General features: G+C 43.8%; 1 protein-coding gene across 1 annotated transcript in view; it reads left to right on the plus strand.

Moving 5' to 3' along the window:
* Nucleotides 1-26560, plus strand: part of LOC124613267 (atrial natriuretic peptide receptor 1-like) — an 839102-nt gene that overhangs the window by 411634 nt on the left and 400908 nt on the right. The window lies entirely within an intron of this gene.

Below are 26560 nucleotides of genomic sequence, written 5' to 3' on the forward strand. Positions count from 1 at the left end.
ACTGATCCATCCCTACGTCACTTACCAACGGTGTGGGTTAAAGGTAAGGCGCTGCCATACTTTTTTAGTGACGCCGTTGCGGAGTTGATAGATTTTTGGTACTGTTTAACGAGCAACTACAAGGTTTTACGGCGAAAGGCTCCTTATGATTCACACTTTGCGAATTACTTGGGGTCTTGTTTACGAACCCTCTAGAGCATTGGGGTGTACAGGGTGTGAAAAGGGATTGAAGATACAGCAGAAGATGGACTGACGAGAGACATTAACAGTAATTATGATTTTTAACCCTCGATGAACGATAAGATAAACTGGACACCCCACCATATGGCTGCAATGGACATCCCAGAAAGAAAAAAGAGAGAAAAGAAAATAAATTACATTAAAAGCATTTTACTCATTTTCTCCCTTCTTTTTTACAGAACGATCGGAGGCTTTGGAGGTTAGATAGGTTTTGGGGTATTATGAGTGTTAGGGGCCAACGCCTAAAGTGGAAAAAGAAAAAAGAGTCGATAGGTCTCCTGCCCGCGAAAGGCAAAGGTCCCCAGTTTCGGTCCGGCACACAGTTTTAATCTACCAGGAGTTTCATATCAGCGCACACTCAACTGTAGAGTGAAAATTTCATTCTGCAAACCAAGAAATGAAGTAAGAGAAAAAACCGCCAACTGCGAGAGACTGCACAGAAATTCTGTCCTGTACTCGCCTACGTGAACCTCTCTCCTCTCACTTTGGTTTCTCTCTCTTAAACTGTCTGAAAATTGAACAGCTCATTCATCAGGTCCTTGGCAAAGTATCACCAGCAGTTGTATAGTAATCATTACGAGTAGACGATACTTTTCCTACATTAGGCTTTTATAGACTGAATCACAACTTTCCTCAAAAATTGCATACTAGAGACAATACTGTCAACGCTTGCAGTTCTTAATCCACATTCTCATCTTAACTGCTTCTTGTTTCATGTCGCCGGCCGCGATGGTCTAGCGGTTCTAGGCGCGCAGTCCGGAACCGCGCGACTGCTTCGTTCGCAGGTTCGAATCCTGCCTCGGGCATGGATGTGTGTGATGTCCTTAGGTTAGTTAGGTTTAAGTAGTTCTAAGTTCTAGGGGACTGATGACCTCAGATGTTAAGTCCCACAGTGCTCAGAGCCATTTGAACCAGCCATTTCTTTCATGTTATCAGAAACTGTAACTGAACTTGCCCTGCACTCAATCACTTGTTCAATTTTATTCACGGTTTTCGAGTAAGATATTTCGGTTACTGTGCAAGAGTTCCCTCCACAGTTTGTTTTTCTTGTTTGGCACTATTTAGTTGTGTTATTCGCAGCTTATAAAATTTCTTTGAGGACGTCTGCATTCAGTAACAAATGTTACGTTGTCTTTTTATTTGTGTTAGAGGTAGTGCCAGTATTAACCTTCTTAAGGAAAACTGTTTTGAAGTGTATAATATCAGGAAGACCGTTATTTACTCATTAAGTTAATAGTGTCTGGTGAAGTTAAAAAAGTCGTTCACTTACCTCCAGTAAGCCTTTTAGTTCACAGTATGCTTTAGACAGAAAAATAAAAATAGATATGACAGTTACTGAAGGCGAGGACTGCCCAAATAATTCACCCTCATCTTTATTGATCAATTTCTAGTTGCAGTCAGCACACCTGGATAGTATTCGAAACTATGTTTCAGACGCAAATCGTATTCACAGGAATGCAAATTAAACTCACTGGCCTATAGGTATTTTGGGTCCCAGTCAACGTGGTGGCCACAAGTGCGTCCCCATCTTCGAAGCACAAACTTCCTGATTGCTAGCCAGGTCAAGAAACACATAAACGCAGCCAACGTATATTCCTATCGCTCGTGAATTGGAGAATTGGTAACACTGAAGAACACATTTGGCAGTCACGTGGTGGGCGATTTGCTTCCTGGTGTGGTTCAGAATGATCCTGGTAAATTCACTCGATTTTTCATGCTATTGGCTATAAATTAACTGATTCTGAGTTAAGATGTCCCAGTTGTGTTACCAAATTTTTCATTTAATTCCAGGACGGCCGTTTCACGCACAATCTACAGGATTATTGCAAATGATTGAAGCGATTTCACAGCTCTACAATAACTTTATTATTTGAGATATTTTCACAATGCTTTGCACACACATACAAAAACTCAAAAAGTTTTTTTGGGCATTCACAAATGTTCGATATGTGCCCCTTTAGTGATTCGCCAGACATCAAGCCGATAATCAAGTTCCTCCCACACTCGGCGCAGCATGTCCCCATCAATGAGTTCGAAAGCATCGTTGATGCGAGCTCGCAGTTCTGGCACGTTTCTTGGTAGAGGAGGTTTAAACACTGAATCTTTCACATAACCCCACAGAAAGAAATCGCATGGGGTTATGTCGGGATAGCGTGGAGGCCATGACATGAATTGCTGATCATGATCTCCATCACGACCGATCCATCGGTTTTCCAATCTCCTGTTTAAGAAATGCCGAACATCATGATCGAAGTGCGGTGGAGCACCATCCTGTTGAAAGATGAAGTCGGCGCTGTCGGTCTCCAGTTGTGGCATGAGCCAATTTTCCAGCATGTCCAGATACACATGTCCTGTAACGTTTTTTTCGCAGAAGAAAAAGGGGCCGTAAACTTTAAACCGTGAGATTGCACAAAACACGTTAACTTTGGGTGAATTGCGAATTTGCTGCACGAATGCGTGAGGATTCTCTACCGCCCAGATTCGCACATTGTATCTGTTCACTTCACCATTAAGAAAAAATGTTGCTTCATCACTGAAAACAAATTTCGCACTGAACGCATCCTCTTCCACGAGCTGCTGCAACCGCGCCGAAAATTCAAAGCGTTTGACTTTGTCATCGGGTGTCAGGGCTTGTAGCAATTGTAAACGGTAAGGCTCCTGATTTAGCCTTTTCTGTAAGATTTTCCAAACCGTCGGCTGTGGTACGTTTAGCTCCCTGCTTGCTTTATTCGTCGACTTCCGCGGGCTACGCGTGAAACTTGCCCGCACGCTTTCAACCGTTTCTTCGCTCACTGCAGGCCGACCCGTTGATTTCCCCTTACAGAGGCATCCAGAAGCTTTAAACTGCGCATACCATCGCCGAATGGAGTTAGCAGTTGGTGAATCTTTGTTGAACTTCGTCCTGAAGTGTCGTTGCACTGTTATGACTGACTGATGTGAGTGCATTTCAAGCACGACATACGCTTTCTCGGCTCCTGTCGCCATTTTGTCTCACTGCGCTCTCGAGTGCTCTGGCGGCAGAAACCTGAAGTGCGGCTTCAGCCGAACAAAGCTTTATGAGTTTCTCTACGTATCTATAGTGTGTCGTGACCATATGTCAATGAATGGAGCTGCAGTGAATTTATGAAATCGCTTCAATCATTTGTAATAGCCCTGTATATGTAATGTCATGTTCCGTTTCTGTGAAGACCACAGCCTCTAAATAAATCGTAAAAGAAAATGCAGCGTTGTAGGCTGTAATGTAAACGTTCTTCTTTTAAATCATACGATTAGCTAATTTCTACCATAAGTCATTTTCAGGCATCTGCAATAAACGAACGTGGAAAAACCACACAATGTCCGCATACGTCGCCATGTATAAACAAAAAGTTACACAACTCGCGTTAACAAAACCACATTACAGCGCAGTAATTCAGCTTACATGCGTCATGTCATGCATTACACAGTGTAACTATCAGATTCTAGTGTATTACACACACAAAACCAGGCGTTATATTCCATAATTACATTAGGACTGAATCAGCATAAAATAATTTACAACACCACTTGTCACGTATCACGGATTTGTAACTGTACTCCAAGTACTGCAGCATGACAACTATCAACCGCTTTTATGATATTCTCAGTGATACACCTACATCCCAACATTGCAAATCTGTTGATAGCAGCATAGAAGGCTACTTCCTTGACGTGTTGGATGTCAGGTTAACAGCGATCAGAGACCGCTTATGGGTACACAGACAAATACAATAAAATATTTTATTCAGTCCATTGAAAGTAATTTATGAAATAAGTACGGACTTCATAAAACATTTAAAGAAGATTAAAAATTAACAAAAACTGTCTTGTTTGCGTTTTCAGATTTTTTACTTGTAGGCAACCGGATTGGTTCCTTTCCTCGGTCCATCTCCAGGATTACACCGCTATAATACAGTAATCGTATGTATACAGTATAGGGGGAGGAAAATAGTCTAACAACGTCTATGATGAATACGCGTTATTATTGTATTAGAGCGGTGTAAGCCTGAAGATGGTCCTAGGAAAGGGCCGAAACCGGTTATCAACAAATATAAAATGTCAAAACGCGAGCGAGACTGCTTTCATTGATTTTTTTCATTTTATACCAAGAAGAAGAATAAATTAATTGCTGGTGTGCCAAACGCAACAGATACATTGTATCGTAGGTCATCAATGAATAAAGACAACGATAGAGAGACCAGCCTATTGGCATTTTATACGGAAGACTAGGCCATAAGAAATACAAATTTCGTACAGATGCCAACAGCAATGGACGTACACCTAGGATGCATTTTGTAACACAAAACAACTTCTTCCTTACACCAGATGCACAACATTACATTTTGTGCCCTCAAACTGGCCTTTGTTTCAGATTTTTAGTTATTTCTTTTCCCAACCATTATTTTCTTTTTATAACGTTGATACATAGTGGTTCCCATCCTCGTTGGTCATCCTGATTTAAGTTTTCTGTTTCTTCCTTTATTCCTTAAATAGGTTAAGACAAATCCTGGGATCTTTCCTTCCCAATCCTAGCTTCTCTAATCCATAATCATCCTTTCTTTCTTTTTTTCCCAATATTGGCCACTGAATGCAAGTGTGTCACGAGGATTAAATCGTCGCAGTTCTTCACATTTGCCAATTGTTGGGTGGACCGTGGTGGTTGACCATAAAAATGTCCTTCATGCAAGCGTATTAGATTTTGAAACTGCCAAATAATTCACATCTAAACGATCCTAATTGAAACGAGTAAACCGCTTTTTGACTTGACTTCTTCGATGTTCTTATGCTGTACACGGTATAAATGTGTCCAGCAGCCTCCGCTGCCTGCAACCCTTTAGTAAATCGGAACAGAACAAAATATCACAAATGTTAGACCTTTTTTCCGCTTCACGCTCCGTTTTCTAAACCTTAAACAACCTTCAATTACGCCAAATTCAATAATTCACCGGAAGTATAGTTCTATAGCATCAAATAAAACTCTTATGATTAACAAATTTACTCATAACAGACCACGTGACGAGAAGCCGAACAAAATACCACAAACGTATGCACCTATATAAAGTTTCAAGGAAGTTTTCGCTACAGGGGTAGATTCCGTATTTCAGTATTATTCACATCGTATACTGCACGACAAAAGGACACAACGCCATTGCCTGCTCAATTGTATGAGACTGAATATGTTTTAAAAACTAAAGAGAAGAGTGTGGTGGTTTTCTCAGCTGTGCGTTTACACTGCGCTAGATTCTCCATTAAATCTTAAATACATACAGTACCATTGCAGCCCCAGTGGAAAGTAACACTTTCAACAGAGATTTCCGTCCGTCCCCTATCGAGTTACGTGCGACCGTTATGTGAGTTTATTTCAGTGATAACAAAATCAAGTCGAAAGTAAGCGTTAAGTATCGAAGGGAGCTGGAGATAGGCGATGTCTACGAACCAGGAAATGAAATTTTTGAACGGGTTTAATCTACCTCCAGGTAATCAGAATCCTCACACAGTCTGAAGCACCCTTCGTTAGAACAAAACCATGAGCCAGCCATATGTGGAGTTCGACTGTCTGTTGGAATAATTCTTTGTATGCTCAAAGTCTGGATTTGACTCTCACTTCAGGCAACAGTTTTTAACAAGCACGAACTGACTGTCTTCACACGGGTAATTCCAATCGAACAACGTAGGGTTGCAACGTGGTTCCAAGTGCACCTTACACGCGATGTCCCTTCGCTACGGACTGGAGCAACGTCGGTATACACTGGGTCATGACAGAGTGAAAGTTGTGGCATGTAGAAACTCTGTCACCAATAGGCTCTTTTACACCAGATATTTTATTTTGTTAAACAAACAATCGTGATTCAGATCATCTTGTATTTGAACATGTGATGTTGAAAATATTGGTGATGGACTGGGATTCGAATTCAGATCTCCCCTTCAGAGGAATTTGACGCCTTCGGGACGATGTAGTGCCATCGCTTCGTTGTTTCCCTAATATTCCAAATTCCTCAATGTCTCCAACAAAGCCGCATGCCTGGGTTCGAATCCTGATCACAACGCATTTCAGCATGTCACTTTAAGCTGTACACCAAACAATAGGTGAAAAATAATTGACTTTCAACATTTCTCCTATCGTTGTCAGCAATAACGATTGGTGTCGGTTTCAACTCCCATTCTACATCTACATCTACATACATACTCCGCAATCCACCATACGGTGCGTGGCGGAGGGTACCTCGTACCACAACTAGCATCCTCTCTCCCTGTTCCACTCCCAAACAGAACGAGGGAAAAATGACTGCCTATATGCCTCTGTACGAGCCCTAATCTCTCTTATCTTTGTGGTCTTTCCGCGAAATGTAAGTTGGCGGCAGTAAAATTGTACTGCAGTCAGCCTCAAATGCTGGTTCTCTAAATTTCCTCAGTAGCGATTCACGAAAAGAACGCCTCCTTTCCTCTAGAGACTCCCACCCGAGTTCCTGAAGCATTTCACACGTGTTCCTCACATTTTGCAGGTTCAAACATGCCGCTCCTACCTTCTTCAGTTCCGTTGTTAACATCTGTTCATATATAGTCAACAAAGATGACTGGGGTTTGATTCCTAGTCACGTTACTCTAGTTCAGACATCCGCACATCACACCACTGCTGAAATAATGCGATATTTAACGTATGTGGGAGCTAGATAACGATGACAATGGGTACTACGTTCGAGTCCCGGTAAGGCGGAATTCTTTGCCTCGTAATTTCAGTTCATCATCTCATCATTGGTGAAAAAATTTGATATTAAACATTCGAGTGTGCTTAGTTATCAAACTGATTAGGTACAGGATTGGATTGCCAGTCCAACAGAAACTTTACGTCATGTTACTTCAAGTTTAAACATGGCACACTTTATTAGTTGTGGCTTCCCTCTGCTTGGTCAACAGTGACAGTAGTTGCTGGTTAGGAGTCCCAGATCCCTATCCAGTACAAAAATTTTCGTCATGAAATTTCATGTTGAAAATTGCTTTTTGAAACATCATTTGTTGTAATCAATTTCAATTTACAAGGGCTGAAGACTGTGTTATCTCTAGGGTCGTGTTTCCCGATATTTGCGTCATCGTGATATTACTTTGCATTTAGATTGGTACCGTCATTGAGCTATATCCACTATTGGTGTCTTGTAGTAAGCGTTTGTGTAGTCAGGTGACTGTATCGAGTCTGGAACCGCGCGACTGCTAGGGTCGCAGGTTCGAATCCTGCCTCGGGCATGGCTGTGTGTGATGTCCTTAGGTTAGTTAGGTTTAAGTAGTTCTAAGTTCTAAGGGACTGATGACCGTAGATGTTAAGTCCCATACTGCTCAGAGCCATTTGAACCATTTTTGACTGTTTCGAAAAGAGATTAGAGGAACTGAAAGACAGTTACGTTATGTGGGTTGCATAGTAATTGGGCGGAACGCAATTCAATTCATTCGGATACTTCTGCTTATTTCATACTTCAAGACTTTCTGATTACGCTGTTCCACATATTAATAATCTTTGTGGCATCGTTTGGAATGATCGTCATGTAGCCAAGTCCACACGAGATACATCAAGCTTAGTTTTGGTCCATCACTCATTCTAAACGCTGCACATACCCAGTCCCCGCATTAACATACCTAAAAAAATGGAAAAGTATCCTCAGACGAAGCACTTACGCAACATTATCCCACAAATCTGTAAGAACTCAAACCTTACTACTTCTCTGTGTAACATGTAAAGTACTGTATATTAGAACACGTAGACATCGTCTGTCGACACTCTTTTGTGAAACGAACGCTCCATCAGTTTGTTCGTCGCCCTTACTGACTGCACTTTAGGTGACCAGAAGCGGCGCACTAACCGGACGCTAGCTTAATAATCCGCTTACAGGCTGCACCCTGGCCAGGCGAGTGACCACCACCGACGTCCGTTTGCCCCGGCGGCTGCGGTCTGAGACGCCTGTGTGTGCCCAGCTGCTCACACTAACGGCTTGTGAAAAACCCGTTGCATACATTTCAAGACTGCGATTTTCACTCAGAAGGCCACTCCTGGCTGGCTCTGATGTCGTTTCGAGAAGCGCCTGGTCCAGCTTCCGCATCCGTCCCAGTGAATGTCTTCAACAGTTTCGTGGTTTTACTGACAATAAGTATTTGCCATTTTGAAATTCCTCTGAGGCGTATAAATCGCGTAAGCCCATTCTTCCTGTTCAGAGGCCACGTTTTGGTGCAATGGCGCTATATTTTATACTGCCTCCGCAGGGGATTTTGTTCCGGAAACAGTGTCTCTTGCTTTTATTCAAAGCTCGTTTGAAGTATTAATCAGAGCCGTTTGGAACATCACGTTTTATAAAAAAGGCTGTTTCTGAGGTTGATGCTTTCTACAATATTGTTAAAAACATGAAAAAGCTATCCAGACGTAATTAAACTCTTTTAAGTAACAAAGAACGAGGGCGTCGCCATACACGAATGTTTCGAGCTTCGGTCAATATTCAGTTTTAATTACTTCATACCTGTACGCAACAGATGTTTGCTTTTGTGTTTCATTTAAGCTTCGCCCCCCTACTCCGACTGATCGCAGCAGAATTCTTTCTACCTAAAAAAATTCGTTTTCAGATGTCACATTCTAGCTGTATTACGACGTATCCGAGACCTTTCAATGTGGAGTCGTTAACTTTTCTAAGTGTATATGTGTAGTCTACATCGCGATGCCGCGTTTGATATGATTTCGGCAATCAGTAGCTTCAATACATTTAATTTTTGCGGTTCATGTTTTACAACCTCCTCCTACACTTTTAATTGTATTGTGTGATTCATGTCGCTGTCGCATTTCCTTACCGAAGTACATCGATCAAAATAATAAGGGGAACATGTCCGACATGATAATTTGTTTCGATACAGACGGTACCTCTGCTCTTATTGCGTGGCTTGAGATCTTTGCATTCTGAGTAAGTAACACTTAATATAATTCACCAGCTATTGACTTGTTATGCATTATAGTATCAGGTGAATTCTCAGAAGGAAGTGAGCACCGGTGTCCCAGAATTTTCTACTGAGATACACAGATATCACTTCTCACTAGTGGACGTTGTATTCAACAAAGCTATATCTTAATGCCGTGCAACTTGCAAGGACGGTCTGTTTGATCCAAAATATGGTTGAAATGGCTCTGAGCACTATGGGACTTAACTTCTGAGGTCATCAGTCCCCAAGAACTTAGAAATACACTCCTGGAAATGGAAAAAAGAACACATTGACACCGATGTGTCAGACCCACCATACTTGCTCCGGACACTGCGAGAGGGCTGTACAAGCAATGATCACACGCACGGCACAGCGGACACACCAGGAACCGCGGTGTTGGCCGTCGAATGGCGCTAGCTGCGCAGCATTTGTGCACCGCCGCCGTCAGTGTCAGCCAGTTTGCCGTGGCATACGGAGCTCCATCGCAGTCTTTAACACTGGTAGCATGCCGCGACAGCGTGGACGTGAACCGTATGTGCAGTTGACGGACTTTGAGCGAGGGCGTATAGTGGGCATGCGGGAGGCCGGGTGGACGTACCGCCGAATTGCTCAACACGTGGGGCGTGAGGTCTCCACAGTACATCGATGTTGTCGCCAGTGGTCGGCGGAAGGTGCACGTGCCCGTCGACCTGGGACCAGACCGCAGCGACGCACGGATGCACGCCAAGACCGTAGGATCCTACGCAGTGCCGTAGGGGACCGCACCGCCACTTCCCAGCAAATTAGGGACACTGTTGCTCCTGGGGTATCGGCGAGGACCATTCGCAACCGTCTCCATGAAGCTGGGCTACGGTACCGCACACCGTTAGGCCGTCTTCCGCTCACGCCCCAACATCGTGCAGCCCACCTCCAGTGGTGTCGCGACAGGCGTGAATGGAGGGACGAATGGAGACGTGTCGTCTTCAGCGAAGAGAGTCGCTTCTGCCTTGGTGCCAATGATGGTCGTATGCGTGTTTGGCGCCGTGCAGGTGAGCGCCACAATCAGGACTGCATACGATCGAGGCACACAGGGCCAACACCTGGCATCATGGTGTGGGGAGCGATCTCCTACACTGGTCGTACACCACTGGTGATCGTCGAGGGACACTGAATAGTGCACGGTACATCCAAACCGTCATCGAACCCATCGTTCTACCATTCCTAGGCCGGCAAGGGAACTTGCTGTTCCAACAGGACAATGAACGTCCGCATGTATCCCGTGCCAGTCAACGTGCTCTACAAGGTGTAAGTCAACTACCCTGGCCAGCAAGATCTCCGGATCTGTCCCCGATTGAGCATGTTTGGGACTGGACGAAGCGTCGTCTCGCGCGGTCTGCACGTCCAGCACGAACGCTGGTCCAACTGAGGCGCCAGGTGGAAATGGCATGGCAAGCCGTTCCACAGGACTACATCCAGCATCTCTACGATCGTCTCCATGGGAGAATAGCAGCCTGCATTGCTGCGAAAGGTGGATATACACTGTACTAGTGCCTACATTGTGCATGCTCTGTTGCCTGTGTCTATGTGCCTGTGGTTCTGTCAGTGTGATCATGTAATGTATTTGACCCCAGGAATGTGTCAATAAAGTTTCCCCTTCCTGGGACAATGAATTCACGGTGTTCTTATTTCAATTTCCAGGAGTGTACATAAACCTAACTAACCTAAGAACATCACACACATCCATGCTCGAGGCAGGATACGAACCTGCGTCCGTAGCGGTCGGGCGGTTCCAGACTGTAGCACCTAGAACCGCTCGGCCACCCCGGCCTGCTTGATCCAAAAGAATGGACTTTCGGTCATATCGCTGCAGATGCCAATACCTCTCCACGTGTCATTCATAGGTTGTGGACACTGTTGTGGCGTAACCAGACAGCTACGCCACACTGATGTAGCCGAAAGGCACGCGTTAATCTAGAGAGAGATCTGAAACAGGATACGTAATGAATGGTAGCAAGAAAAGTACGTAGCTGCTATTACTTAACTTTTAATCATCCTTGTTGTATACATCGTTCTTGATGAGACATTTCATACGATAACTATCAAACTATGTAAGGCTAATGGCGCCTTGCTAGGTCGTAGCCATGGACTTAGCTGAAGGCTATTCTAACTATCTCTCGGCAAATGAGAGAAAGGCTTCGTCAGTGTAGTCGCTAGCAAAGTCGTCGTACAACTGGGTCGAGTGCTAGTCCATATCTCGAGACCTGCCTTGTGGTGGCGCTCGGTCTGCGATCACACAGTGGCGACACGCGGGTCCGACATGTACTAGTGGACCGCGGCCGATTTAAAGCTACCACCTAGCAAGTGTGGTGTCTGGCGGTGACACCACAGACACACTACAGGGAGATAGGTCAATACCCAAGGCGACTTGGACAAGATCGCCGACACGATAAAGCCCCCCGTGGAGTCCGACATCTGACCAGTTGTGCTATGCGGCTTCGTAAGCATACTTCGAGAGCACTGCATGGCGATCTCAGAAAGGCCACTGGAGCCGCTGTGTCCGATAACACTACGAGGAACAGGTCACGAGAGAGGACTTTAATAACGACCCAGATCATTTGACACGAAAACATTTTGCAGCTCTCCTCATTTCTGTCATTCTCGTATCAGTTGACAACCACGTCACTGTCGAAAAGTGTTATTGACAGACGACTCCAGATATCGTGTGAGGCAAGGTGATATACACTATGTGATCAAAAGTATCCGGACACCGACCAAAACATACGTTTTTCATATCAGGTGCATTGTGCTGCCACCTCCTGCCAGGTACTCCATATCAGCGACCTCAGCAGTCATTAGGAGTTGCGAGAGAACAGAATGGGGCGCTCCGCGGAGCTCACGGACTTCGAACGTGGTCAGGCGGTTGGGTGTCACCTGTATCATACATCTGTACGCGAGATTTCCACGCTCCTAAAAATCCCTAGGTCCATTGTTTCTGATGTGATAGTGAAGTGGAAACGTGAAGGGACACATACAGTACAAAAGCGTACGGGCCGACCTCATCTGTTGAATAACAGAGACCGCCGACAGTTGAAGAGGGTCGTAATGTGTAATAGGCAGACATCTATCCAGATCATCACACAGGAATTCAAAATTGCATCAAGATCCACTGCAAGTACTATGACAGTTAGGCGGGGGTTGAGAAAACTTTGATTTCATGGTCAAGTGGCTGCTCATAAGCCATACATCACCCCAGTAAATGCCACACGACGCCTCGCTTGGTGTAAGGAGCGTAAACAATGGACAATTGAACAGTGGAAAAAAGGGAGAAAAGTTGTGTGGAGCGACGAATCACGGTACGCAATGTGGCGATCCGATGGCGGGGTGTGGGTATGGTGATTGCTCGGAGAACGTCATCTGCCAGCGTATCTATTGCAAACAGTAAAATACGGAGGCGGTGATGTTACGGTGTTTTCCATGGAGGAGGCTTGCACACCTTGTTGTTTTGCGTGGCACTATCACAGCGCAGGCCTATACCTTCTTGCTTCCCACTGTTGAAGATCAATTCGGGAATGGCGATTGCATCTTTCAACACGATCGGCCACCAGTTGATAATGCACGGTGGAGTGGTTATACGACAATAACATCCCTGTAATGGACTGGCCGGCACAGAGTTCTGACCTGAACCCTATAGAACAACTTTGGGATGTTTTGGAACGCTGACTTCGTGCCATGCCTCACCGACCAACGTCGATACCTCTCCTCAGTGCAGCACTCCGTGAAGAATGGGCTGCCATTCCCCAACAAACCTTCCAGCACCTGATTATACGTATGTCTGCGAGAGTGGAAGCTATTATCAGGGCTAAGGGTGGGCCAACACCATACTGAATACCAGCATTACCGATGGAGGGCCCCAGGAACTTGTAAGCCATTTTCAGCCTGGTACCCGGATACTTTTTATCACTTAGTGTATGTGTTCGTGTGCGGAGACCCGTCGTGAGTGGTACATGACAAATGTCGATCAGGAAATCGTCAGGTTTTCAAGGTTCTGTGATGCTGACTCCTATACGGATCTTGTCGTTGTCCATGGTCGCCTTACCGCGAGGCAGTACATCCAACCGATCCCGTTGGACCATAAGATGGCTGTTGCATACGGTGGTGGCCCTGATTTCCTTATCAGGGCATGGCATATGTGCGGGGTGCGACTAGGAATGTCTTGCGAAACCTGGACGTTGAAATAATGGAATGGCCAGTGATGAGTTCCGACCCACATCCCACGGTGCATATGTGGGACATTCTTGACAGAAGTGTTCGTGGTCGTCCTGTTCCACCACAGACTCTCCAAAAAGTCTCACCGACTCTCATTCAAGAATGGAAACGGATACCACAGGCTGACTTCTGTAGACTTATACGGAGTATGCCACATAGGCCAGGCACTGATAAACGATTACAGAGGGAATTCCCGTTATTAAAGCTCTCATAATCCAATGAAAATCACCCAGAATTACGGAATGAATGATTGTTTCCACTCTGTTTCCGACATCAGTCGAACATTTCCGTTCTTTTTAAGCAAACGATGGAGGATGAAATGATGTTTTGTTGTCCGTTTAATTTGGTAGCATACCGAGTCGTCACTTACTGCTCAGTGGAGTACGAGGACGTCCAAAGTCATGTTCCCCTAACTGTTTTGAGCCGTGTATTTAGAGGGCCTCTCACGATAAAGAAGGCATTTACTCGTCGCAGTTACGGTATGCTACTTTTTATTCGGGTGAAAGATGATTAAAGCCCTTTTCACATTTAGGTTTTGCGTGGTTTCCGCTTACGGCGAATGCTGGAAGTGTTTCTTCGAAAGAGCACAGCGAAGTTCCTTCCCCTTCCTACCACCTAAGTCACGCCGTCTCTCATGAGTTTGTCATCGACGACGCGTTAAATCCTTATTTTCTTGCTTCCTTCCCATGAGTTTAAGCAACAGATTTGGGGTGAAGCTCCACCTAAAGTGAACGTAAAGAGGTTCCTTGTACACATTCAGTACGCATCATTTACACGTGTGTTTGTTCCTGAATGGAATGCCGATAAATCCCGTACTCACCACAGATTCCTGAACCAGCGCCTTATCAAACAGCAATGTGCGCCAGAAAACTTGAAAAAGATATTGAGCTTTCGAATCAAATACACACACGTCATTCTGTATGCTATGGCACTGGTTCGATTCTTATCTCGAGCATCGCACGCAACTGTGTTGTATAGTGTGTACGAAATTGCACATCGCCCGTTTATCGGAGTGCCACAACCGTTTCTTAGACGTCCGATCATATTTGTGACGGGAAAACGACAGTTATCAACGCTACCAGCTGGCGTCTAAATCCGCTGAATGGGCAGGAATCTCCGAGTCTTCCCCAAGCATTACGTTATTTAGCTTCCTGCATTCATTCGTATTCCTCGTGCGTGTTTTCTGATGTCATCTACCCAGCATCAATTAGTTTGTCATCTCCCTCTCTTCTTATATGCCGGAATTCAGCAAAGAAAGTCCTTTCTCCTCGACCACCTATTTACTTTTCCTGTCCAGTGGACTTGTGTTTGTACTTCAGTTTGTTAACAGGTGCATTCATTGGTCTTCCTGTCTTCCCCAGTTAACACCTAAAAATTTTGCATGGTTTTAGAATTTAAAATTCGTTTATCATTGTAATAGCTAAAACGCGTAGTAAATACCAGTAGAAGATTGGAACCCTGACACATCAGAATCTTACTTTTGGAAACAATGACTAGTGCACAAAAAGGAGCCCTGCCCGTTTTTACTCTTCCGTTTCTTTCCTTTCCAGTCTATACATGCGTCGCCTTCAGCTGCTCCAAATAACAAAGAACAACTTTTCAATTCGTTCCGTGGTATCAGACTTGCACCTGAATTATCTAGGTGCTGCTGAAAGCAAACTGCATTGCTAATGACATATTTTACAAAATGCATAGCACTGTTCGGTCTGTGATGTTGTTATTTATTATGCTACCGCTTTTGATTCTAAACGATCAGCAACGGCAGCCGTAACTTATATGACAGCATGTGCGACATGTGATATATCTGTGATAATCATTCTCCCATTGATGAATAAATAACAATATCACAGGCAGCACAGTGTTACGCATTTTGTAAAATTTGTAAATGCTGTTGACCATCGCTAAGTAAGATGTTCTGTTCAGACACTGTGTATGTCTAGTCAATTATTTTGCATGCAAAGAATTTTGCTATTAGTATTTTCAAATGCTGCCTGTGGCCTCCGACACTTTTCTTTAACTACAGAATGTTAGTAGACTTAACCGCACCCTAACCCATCAGCTCACATAACAGCCAATGGCGACTAAAATTAATCAACCTTCAAACAAGAAAAATAATACCAAGAGGGGTGGTGTGTGGGGGGGGGGGGGGGGGGCGGGGGGTTGGAGAGGGAGGGTACTTTATGTCCATCTTCTGAAAATATTGGAATATAATCAATTACCTTATATTTTGAAATTCTGAAAAAAATATTTATTGTTTTTAGTAATCTCTTCTACATGATTCCATAAATGTTTTGAACTTTTCAGTGAAACTTAATCCAAAACTTTAAGTGTTAGTAGCAGATGTCACTTTCAGCATTGACTGTCAATTCAGTATTTTCAGCTTCAGGATGCTGAGTACATATTGGTACCTGTTTAAAAAGGATGTTGTGAGTAAAAGTCAACAACAGTTAACGAAATTTGCATTTTTTACTCTTCTTTTTAGGGTGGGCACAAATTACCAACAACCCCACCCTCCACTTGCTAATACACGTTATTGCAAATGTGTGTATGTTCGTAAGAGTGTGCTACAAGTTACTTGCATGTTCTGGACCTTAGTAACGCATCAGGACCTCTTTAGTAATTATGTTGTTAATATAAGTCAACAAAAACCAACGAATTCGGTTTTTTATTAAACTTTTATTACGGTAGGAATAAAGTAAGCCCGCCTTGGCAATGTGCGTTGCGCAAAATGCCTTGGTATAGCTAGTGTGAAGCTTACTGAAACTAATGGCAGCATCTTCAGTACATAAATGCGTAATGAAACTTCGTAGTACACTGGTGGAAAACTGAAAGTGAATACCCCGAGAAGACTGTACTAAATTATTGTATTGATCTGCATATATATATATATATATATATATATATATATATATATATATATATATATATATATATATATATACTTTGCGTCGAAAGTAGTTGCGCAGTTGTTAAGGCGTTAGCCTCGCATCAAGGTCCAATGGGGTTTAAATTCCTGCCCGGTTATCCTGAGTCAGGAGTTCTGTGGCTCCCTCGTATCAGCTAAGGCGACTAGCTGGGAGGTTACTTCGAAGAGCACATCACGACAAAATCCCTCTTCTCTCCTCGCCCTCCTCCCTCCCTTAAAATCTACATGTGCACTCCACAAGCCAGTGAACCATGAGTGACGGACGGAACTTCTGAAACCAACCTCACAACCCTCCCGCTTTCCGATCTTCCCTGTTCCGTGCAGGAAGGCTGTCGCTAAGCCTGAGATCTAATGTCTCGAATTTTCCCGATGTCCTTTCGCTAGTCCTGCTCCCCGACTCTTCTTGGAACCTGCACTCTCGGAATTCCAACAAAAAACTTCCCCACAATGGACGACGCAGTTCTTTTAGCGTCTGCCACTAACACTTACTGAACTTCTCCATAAGGCTGTGGCACTTAGTAAGCTACTCCGTCACGAAACGCACCGCTTTTCGTTGAATCTTCTCTACCTCTTCAATTAGTCCAGCCTGATTATTCTCCCAGGTTGGCAAGCAACACTCAAGAAAAGGTTGAGTGAGTGTGGAGTGAGTGTGGAGTGAGCCAGTTCTCTCGCAGAATATTTTTGAGTCATCATTCTTTTCACTGGTCTGATGCAGCCCACCACGAATTCCTCTCCTGCGCCAGCCACTTCGTCTCAAAGTACTGCTTGCAACGTACATCACTGGAAGAGCCTTAACAAGCTGGAGCTTGTTCCTGTGAAGGGAGGACCATTGGCGAAAGGGGCGGCCACAGTCTGGGATTTCCGCAGCAAATCAATGACATGGATGGACAAAGTAACGATATGGTCAACTGTAAAACGTCGCTCTCGAAATCCACACGGTGCATTCGTCAGTAAACTGCGAGACTCGAGCCACCATACCAGCCGGGCATGAATCATACATTCCATCACCTTGTAATCTCAGCTGGTAAAAGAGATGGGGCGGTAGCTAGAAGGAAGGTTTTTGTCCTTACCACGCTTAGATATGGGTACAACGGTGCCTTCACGCCAGCGTCCGGGAAATGTGCCCTCTGCCCAGATGCGGTTATTCGTGTTAAGCAGAAAGCGCTTGCCCGCAAGAGAAAGGTGCTGGAACGTCTGAATGTGGATAGCGTCTGGCCCTGGGGCGGGGGATCGGGATGAACTGAGAGCATGATCAACTTCCTCATAGTAAAGGCGACGTTGTAGCACTCACGATTCGGAGAAGAGAACGGTATCCCCCGACCCTCCTCCATTCGTTTCCGGTGGAGGAAGGCGGGTTGATAGTGGGAAGAGCTCGAAACTTCCGCAAAATGACGGCCAAGGGTGTTGAAGATAGCAATAGGGTCCACGATGACACCGTCTGCTACTGTCAGGCTGGAAATTGGGGAATGGTCCTTGGTTCCACAGAGCTGTCGGTGGTTGGTCCACACGACAGAGGAAGGGGTGGAATTTTTAAAAGAACTAGAAAATGAAATCCAGCTAGCTCTTTTGCTATCCCGAAGAACGCGACGACACTGTGTACAGATCCGTTTATAACGAATGCAGTTTGCCATCGTAGGATGTTGGTTAAAAACGCGGAGAGCACGTCTCCGTGCGCGAATTGCTTCGTGGCATGCCTCAGTCCACCAAGGGATTGGGACACGACATGGTAAAGAAGAAGTGTGAGGAATGGAACGTTCTGCAGCAGTAAGGATAACGTTTGTGAGATATTCCACCTGGTCATCACAACTTGGGAAACCCTGTTCTTCGAAGGTTGCCAGGGAGGAGTAAAGCTGCGAGTCAGCCTTAGTAAGCTGCCATTTGGGCGTGCACGTGGATGGGGCAGGAGTCAGCACACGGATAGCACATGGGAAATGGTTCCTCACGTAGGTGTGAGAAAGAGCGGACCACTCAAGACGATGGGCAAGCTGGGGAGTGCAGATGGTTAGGTCCAAATGGGAATAGGTGTGTGAGGAGTCGAAAGGAAAGTGGGTGCTCCAGTGTTAAGGCAGAAAAGGTTAAGTTGATTAAGAAGGCCAGCCAAGAGGGCACCTCTCTGACAGGTCCTGGGAGAACCCCAAAGCACTGTGGCCGAGCTGTTCTAGGCGCTTCAGTCCGGAACCGCGCTGCTGCTATCGTCGCAGGTTCGATTCCTGCCTTGGGCATGGATGTGTGCGATGTCCTTAGGTTAGTCAGGTTTATGTAGTTCTTAGTCTAGGGGACTGATGAATGGTTCAAATGGCTCTGAGCACTATGGGACTCAACTGCTGAGGTCATTAGTCCCCTAGAACTTAGAACTAGTTAAACCTAACTAACCTAAGGACATCACAAACATCCATGCCCGAGGCAGGATTCGAACCTGCGACCGTAGCGGTCTTGCGGTTCCAGACTGCAGCGCCTTTAACCGCACGGCCACTTCGGCCGGCGGGACTGATGACCTCAGATGTTAAGTCACATAGTGCTTAGAGCCATTTGAAGCCCTAAGGGTATGATACGCATTAGGCCGTGTCCTACGTGAGCGACAGTGGACAACTGCTTCAGGGGTCCTGTTCTGTATCGTTCATACCGATCGGTGTAGTAGGTTAGTCTGGTAGTGACGTAATTTTCGGTTCTTTATCGAAATATCCAATTCAGTAAGCTTCTGAGACCTGTTATCGAACCGTCCTCCCACCGATTTTACGACAACTCTACCGAGAGGTTTTGGATTTCGGTGTGGCCCTGTCGATTTGTGAGGTGAGCTGTGGTTTATGTACGCCTATAATTTGTTATATTAAACATATTTAGCGGTTTTAGCTCCGTATTTAGTGATTGATTTACTAAAGAACCACCAGAGAATGCATCCGATTGGAAAGTGAATTCATAATAGACTATTTTCCTTTGTTAGAAATAAGGTTAGGGTGGGTTGTTACTGTGAATGATTACATAAAAAAAACGTTTTCGGTCAATATTCCCTCAAAATCCGTGTTACTTTAATGCAAATAAGAGTTTAAATATCATTAAATATTAAGACATCGGCTCTGCTTACATATATTAAATGAGTGTAAACCGACGTTACTAGTTACTTTGTGTACTTTTTCCCACAAATGTTTTAGTTAGTAATTATCGAAACATGCTTACAATTTTCAAGTAACAATGGAAAGCAATTATGTGAAACCTGATATCGGAAACTTTCCAAACTGTCACGCATTTATGACTTACGCAACATCGTTTGGCAAGGAGTTCAGCCTACGTTCCTCTACGCAATAGTATGAGAATTGAGCGCCACGTTTCTGTTGTTTGGCGTGGTCAAGTGGCCAAGTGGCAGCCGGCACGGTAGCTCAGCGTGTCCGGTCAGAGGGTTTAGCTATCCTCTCTAATAAAAAACTGAGTGAACGGATCAACGAACAACCTGAACGAATGTTATCAGACGTCCGCGACGAACAAAGTCAACGAACAATATAGAACAAAATGAGATTTTAAAAAAAAGTGTTTAGCACGCGGGAATGCGATTCGAAAGGACACGGGTTCGCGCACGGATGGGTGCAAATTTTTTTACCCTGTTCATATATGCAACACGTTCTGAGACATTGTTATTCGTGTAAGTTTTTTCTTCAACATTCGTTATTACTTATATGTAACAGTGCGCTTCCTCAGTAATGATTTCGTGATTTATGTGTGTTTAAAAAACGAAATAGTTAATGAAACAACCGACAGTGACCTTTTTATTTTTTCTTGTCAGAACTAATTCACCATTTTTTCCGAATATGTAGCGATTTCCGAGTATGCGGTTATATAGGAATCTAAGAGCACAACTTAAATTACTGGGAACGTAACTAGCAGCAGTCATCTTCATAATCTTGCTTGCCACAAGTCTTCATCTGCGATCGAATCCTCAACAACAGTAGACAGAGATGAAAAGATATCCGCCGTGTTATTTTTAGACTGTAGCACCTTATACGAAACATTTTCATTCATGACATGCATGTTATAAACTTCGACGAACTGCAGGAGCTCTCGAAAATGCTTTTTTTCAGTTTTGTTTTTAAGACCCAAATCATTCACATATCACATAGGGAAGTGGGCTACTTAACCATTTGGATCTCTAGGAGCGAGTTATAACCACATTCTGTTGGTCTTCTTACTCTTTGAAACTCTCAGAATCAATTTTTCGGGTGTTTTTAGAGATGTATTAGTACAATGTGGTACTACACGCTATTTCTAACTCATTTTTCTAAACGTAAAATCCAAAACACGATGTCAGTGTGAATGAGAATAAGATGGCATAATGCGGCTTTTACAACAATCTGCAGAATACAGTCAAATACGCTATCATTATGATGCATGCAAGGAAACATGCGGTCAGGGAAACTGTAAAAATTTCTATATATTTCAGGTGAGAATCATGGAAATGGATATCCTGCGCCTGATATTGTTAAGGGGTATGCAAGAGCGATGAAGGCGGGCACGTCAGCTGGATGGAATACGGCGTCATGCGTTATGGCAACGTAAACGCAATTTTTGGTACTTGGAAGAATAGCGCGCCTGTGTCGTCTGCTAGGCGCTTTGTGTTCGTGGCGCTGTGCGCGATGCAGTGCGCATGCGCGGATCTGCGGCCGCTTGCTTTTGATGAAACGATCAGGACAATGGCGTAAAAATACAGAATAGGCACCCAGGCGACAAAACACAACCGCAAGTGTAGTTACGGAAGTGTCCTACGTGAGCGACATCTGTGTCGCTGCCTGTTTCTCGCTGCAGCTGGCGACGTTTGAATTCAAACGTGTTTGGATCTTGTGGCTGCTGCACGCGCGTCCACACGCGTCTTCTCGGCAAAGCAGTGGAGCGGATGCGACGGCAGCTATGAATTACTTAACATCCGATTTTAAGAAAACTATTCGGTGAAAAAATTTGATTCTTCAACAACCTATAGCTTGATATCTTTAAACGATAAAGGTCTGAATTTATTTTCGTTATTCGTCATAGTTACTGTGCTGCAGGAATTTGAGTATAAGGCTGCAAGAAATTTTTAAGAATTTGCAGAGGTAAAATCACATTGCGTAGTCTTCCGTATAATTCGTTTAAGGCCATATATTACTGCATATGAAATGTAACCAATATATCTAAATTGTATTTAAAGTTGAGATCGGAATGATATCTCGTTTCATTCTTTAGATATTGGTTGTTATATCTGCGGACGGGTCGCTAGCGGCGCGTCCGAACCTGTCCTGCGTTTCGGGAATGAAGGGTCAAGATGTCGAAATGACGAATTTAGGAAATGACAGCACGCAGAAAGGACTATTTTGTCATATGATTAACACTCGATACGTTTTTGTTAACGCGCGAGCAGAGTGAAAACAAGACTCCCTGTAACTTACACTATGACGTTTTGTCGAAATTTTCCTAACCAAACAAAGGGAGAGAAACAGGTAAACAGGGTATCAAAATGACCAGCATGAAGTCTAGTTTGGCATGAAAATATTTGACTGCTTGAAAGTAATCAGGATAATTAACGAAAACTTAATTACTAAGCTGAGTTGAAATATTTCACGAATAGCTGTTCCCAAGCCATGTAAATGAAGTGTCGAAAGTTTCATCTCTTCAAGACCTAGCTATTTTGCACAGAATAAGATACATTGGTGCGGTATTTAAATATTAAAAAGTCTTCCTTCGAATCAAGTATGTTAGGAAGGCAAATGAGGAGTCAGTAAGATCATGCTTTCTGAATAAAACTTGAAATTAAAAAATGAAAGAAATCAGTCAAATATTTTATGAAATGATTTCTGTAAAATAAATAAGTAGATCAGAGAAACGTTATACGTGCCTTTGAATGACGATCGAAATCATGAAGAGAAAATGAGGTGCACCAAACGTTTCCCTAATATTTTTTATTTCATACTTTTAGACAAATCATTATAAACAAAACGTTTGACTTTATTTTCATAAATTTTGTAAGCTTTACTTCTACAGACTATTTAGAGTAATAGAAACGCTTGGCCTTAACATTGACTGCTGATGAATTACGCTCGCAACATCAAATATCTGTAAAATTTCATGGTTCTCTGTAATTTATTAGGAATTAAATGTGTGTGATATACTGGGATAGGTGTGAAGATCAAGTTCTTTGGCAAGGCTTAGCGATGCAGTGTAAACAGTATACATAAAACTTAGTATACAGAATTGAAACTCAGTAAAAGTACTAGAAAGGCCCAGAATCGAACCCAGGACCTTTTCCTTTTTCATTATCACGAACTGTATACGATAACTATAAACCACAGCTAACCTCTGTGCATAGATGTCAGTCTGTGTACTTATGTTTGTATTTAGCATAGTTAGACATGTAGTAGTCATTCCTCCGCATTTATCGGCTGTTAAAAGTTCTTGAACATGTAAAAAAACATTCGTATTTAATTTATTGATGAGATAGTGGAATGCTCCTCTGCTCATTCACGTCTTTTCGAAGAATTTGTTTGGTGATCTTTGTAGTTTATGATATTTACGAAATTCTCCATGGAGGTTCTGAAACGTCCCCTTAGAAAAATTATACATGACTGTGCTTAAACTGACACAATATTTTTAGCGCAACGGAATCTGACTTTCAATAATCCCTACAAAAGAATGGCCCTGACTAACATTAACCTATACCTTTCACAAATCACTTACCTCACAAAAATCTTCGTTACTCGAACTACGGCAATACAGCGAGCGCCACTACTGCCAGCTAAATAAAAGATTCTAACTACTGAAGGCACTAACTACTGATAAGGATAGTTAGCAAATGAAAGATTTTGATAGAGAACAAACAATGTATTTACCTTAATAGTGTTCAAATATATATATATATATCAGTTCATGATATCCAGTCTTACAAATTTACTGTCTCTGTCCAGATCATCCGCTCTCAAAATTCTGCCATCTCTCTCCACACATCCACCACTGCTGGCGGCTCACCTCCAACTGCGCAACGCTACGAGCTGTTAACATCGAACTGCCCAACACTACAATGGCGAACAACAATGCAACCAACCACGGTTTGCACACAGCACAGCCAGTGATTTTCTTACAGAGCGCTAGGTGACGTTACTAACATAAAAACCTAAACAGCCTGCTTACATAGCCCCCATGCTCCCCACAAAAAATTTTACAAAATGTTTTGGGCAGTGGCCAGTAATGATTTGATAAAATTTTTCATAATTACAATAACAAAGATATCAAATGCACACACTTATTGGACAATGTTGGTCAAAAGCCAAAATTTTCTCACAGTCCATAAAGACAGTCCTGGTCATTCATCACAGTATTAATTACAATTTTATGCACAAAGTCTGAGCATTAAAAGAAAATGCACACGGAAGTAGTGGATTTCCATGCAGTCTTGAAGAAGTAGTGTTGTCCTTCCAACAGAAAGACAGTGCTGACTCTTGACATGCAGACAGGTAATGGGCCACAACAGAGCAAACCCACAGCAGAGTCAGTCGAAGTTTTGAAGAATATTGGTAGGTAGGTGATCACAGAGCAGACCCACTGTAGTCCTGGTAGAGATTATGGTATTGGTGGCCCACCTGAGGTGCAGATCCACTGCAGTCCTTGTAGAAATAATGGTATTGGTGGGCCATCAAAGATGCAGACCCACTGCAGTCCTTGTACAGACGGCCAGCAGCCATCTGTTGCGACTGTGCAAGTGCACAATCACCATCGATGAGTCTTGCAGAGAATTAGCAAGTCCATAAACCTCCACTTGTGCACTCACAAAGTTTTTGGAATTGTCATTGGAACCAGCAATGCTGTTAACCAGTCCCTTGCTGAATTATCAACACACGTGCAAACACTAACAGTCCCGACTTCTCACATATTGTCCATATACTATGACCAACAGAAACGTGTGCAGTGAAAAGTAACTTACAAGTTACACAATTTGATGAACTGCTGTCAATTACAATTTTATAACATAAGAATACAATAACAAAGGTACAAAATACATAATTAAAGAACATAACAATACAGATAACATTTGTGGTAGTACAAGCTTTACAAATGAATAGAAATAAACAGATACATCAGTGTTACAGGAATTATGACATAAGTACTGCCCAACACTACAATGGCGAACAACAATGCAACCAACCACAGACTGCACACAGTACAGCCAGTGATTTTCATACAGAGCGCTAGGTGACGTTACTAACATAAAAACCTAAACAGCATGCTTACAATTCCCCCGTTCGTAAATTTCATGCACAGCATTCCTTTTCTGTTTATTTTTTTTTTAAGTAAACCTAATTCTGTAGCCTTACTCTTGAGCTACAGTATTCTACAGGTTATGGACGCCGTTTTATAGAAACAGCTGGTTGCCTCTAAGCAGCCGTCTTGTAGCGCGACAAGGTCGCTCGTACGCAGGAAACCCAAGCTTTTCACCTGTTGCTGCCTGTCGCTGGAGTGTCGCGTATCCAGAAGTCGATCGCTGTCGTTCCCTTCTGTCACTCACATAGGACACTGCCTTGAAGTAACCGAGTAGCAAAAATAGGGGAGGTAGCTGCCCAATAAGCTGAAGGAAGTCTGCCCTGACGACATCGAATGATGGAGGGACGTAAATGGTTGTTGTTGTGGTATTCAGTCCTGAGACTGGTTTGATGCAGCTGTCCATGCTACTCTATCCTGTGCAAGCTTCTTCATCTCCCAGTACTTACTGCAACCTATATCCTTCTGAATCTGCTTATTGTATTCATCTCTTGGTCTCCCTCTACGATTTTTACCCTCCACGCTGCCCTCCAATACTAAATTGGTGATCCCTTGATGCCTCAGAACATGTCCTATCAACCGATCCCTTCTTCTGGTCAAGTTGTGCCACAAACTTCTCTTCTCCCCAATCCTATTCAATACTTCCTCATTAGTTATGTGATCTTCCCATCTAATCTTCAGCGTTCTTCTGTAGATCCACATTTCGAAAGCTTCTATTCTCTTCTTGTCCAAACTATTTATCGTCCATGTTTCACTTCCATACATGGCTACACTCCATACGAATACTTTCAGAAATGACTTCCTGACACTTAAATCAATACTGGATGTTAACAAATTTCTCTTCTTCAGAAACGCTTTCCTTGCCATTGCCAGCCTACATTTTATATCCTCTCTACTTCGACCATCATCAGTTATTTTGCTCCCCAAATAGCAAAACTCCTTTACTACTTTAAGTGCCTCCTTTCCTAATCTAATTCCCTCAGCAATGGTACAGAGGGAAAATGTCAAGTGGGGAAGGAATAGGCGAACTGCAACAGCTTGAAAATGGGTAGTCAGGGAGATGGGTTGTCTATGAATGCCATCCCGTATGAGCAGCATGACGCCCCCATGAGATGGAATCCAGACTACAGGGGGAAGTTCAAAGCTCAAAGTGGTCGTGAGGGCGCAATTTCGTTTCCTGAAGGCAGAGCACAAGGGGACGCTGCGATGCTAAAAGGAGTCGTAAATCCTCTTTGTGGCATCGAAGGCCGCGAATATTCCATTGGAGGAGAGTCATGATGAGGAAGAGATGTGGGGGTGTCACCTCGGCGGCTGCCTAGTAACAGCCAGCTACTACATGGCACAGAAGCAGGAGCATCCTACTACATGGGGCCCACAGAAGCATCGGCTTGCTTGTGCGGTCGGTCTGTGGAGTCCACCGCTGAAAAACGGTTGATGGTTCGCACCGACAACACGGAGGCCGGCAAGGCTAAAGTATCACGTGGCGAAGGAGAAGACCATTTCGCTTTAGTGGACTTCTCCGAGCCTCTCCGGATGCGGGAAGATTCGGGTGTTGTTTGACTGGAGGGATGGAGGAACTCTTCACGGGAATACTCCCCCAGTCCTTTCCTACCTACTGGGTGTGTAGCTGGTGGCTTCGCCCCTTGAGGCAAGAGTCTGACGGCTTGTTGCACAGGGGGATGGCGATGCTACCTTGATACTGGGCGATTTCACAACCTCAGTGTTGAATTTGACGTCGCACGCCTATGTTGCCATGTCCTCCATGGAGCGAGAGGTAGCAAGAACAGAACTGTAAGTACCAGACTGGAGAACGCTGGATTTGCGACTAGCCAATAACTTGCGAGCTGCTGGATAAGGCACTTCTTCCTTTATCCGCATCTCTTGGACAGCCCGCTCATCAAGATACACGGGACA

The sequence above is a fragment of the Schistocerca americana genome, chromosome 4 (genome assembly GCF_021461395.2).
Source record: "Schistocerca americana isolate TAMUIC-IGC-003095 chromosome 4, iqSchAmer2.1, whole genome shotgun sequence".
NCBI classification, from domain to species: Eukaryota; Metazoa; Arthropoda; class Insecta; order Orthoptera; family Acrididae; genus Schistocerca; species Schistocerca americana.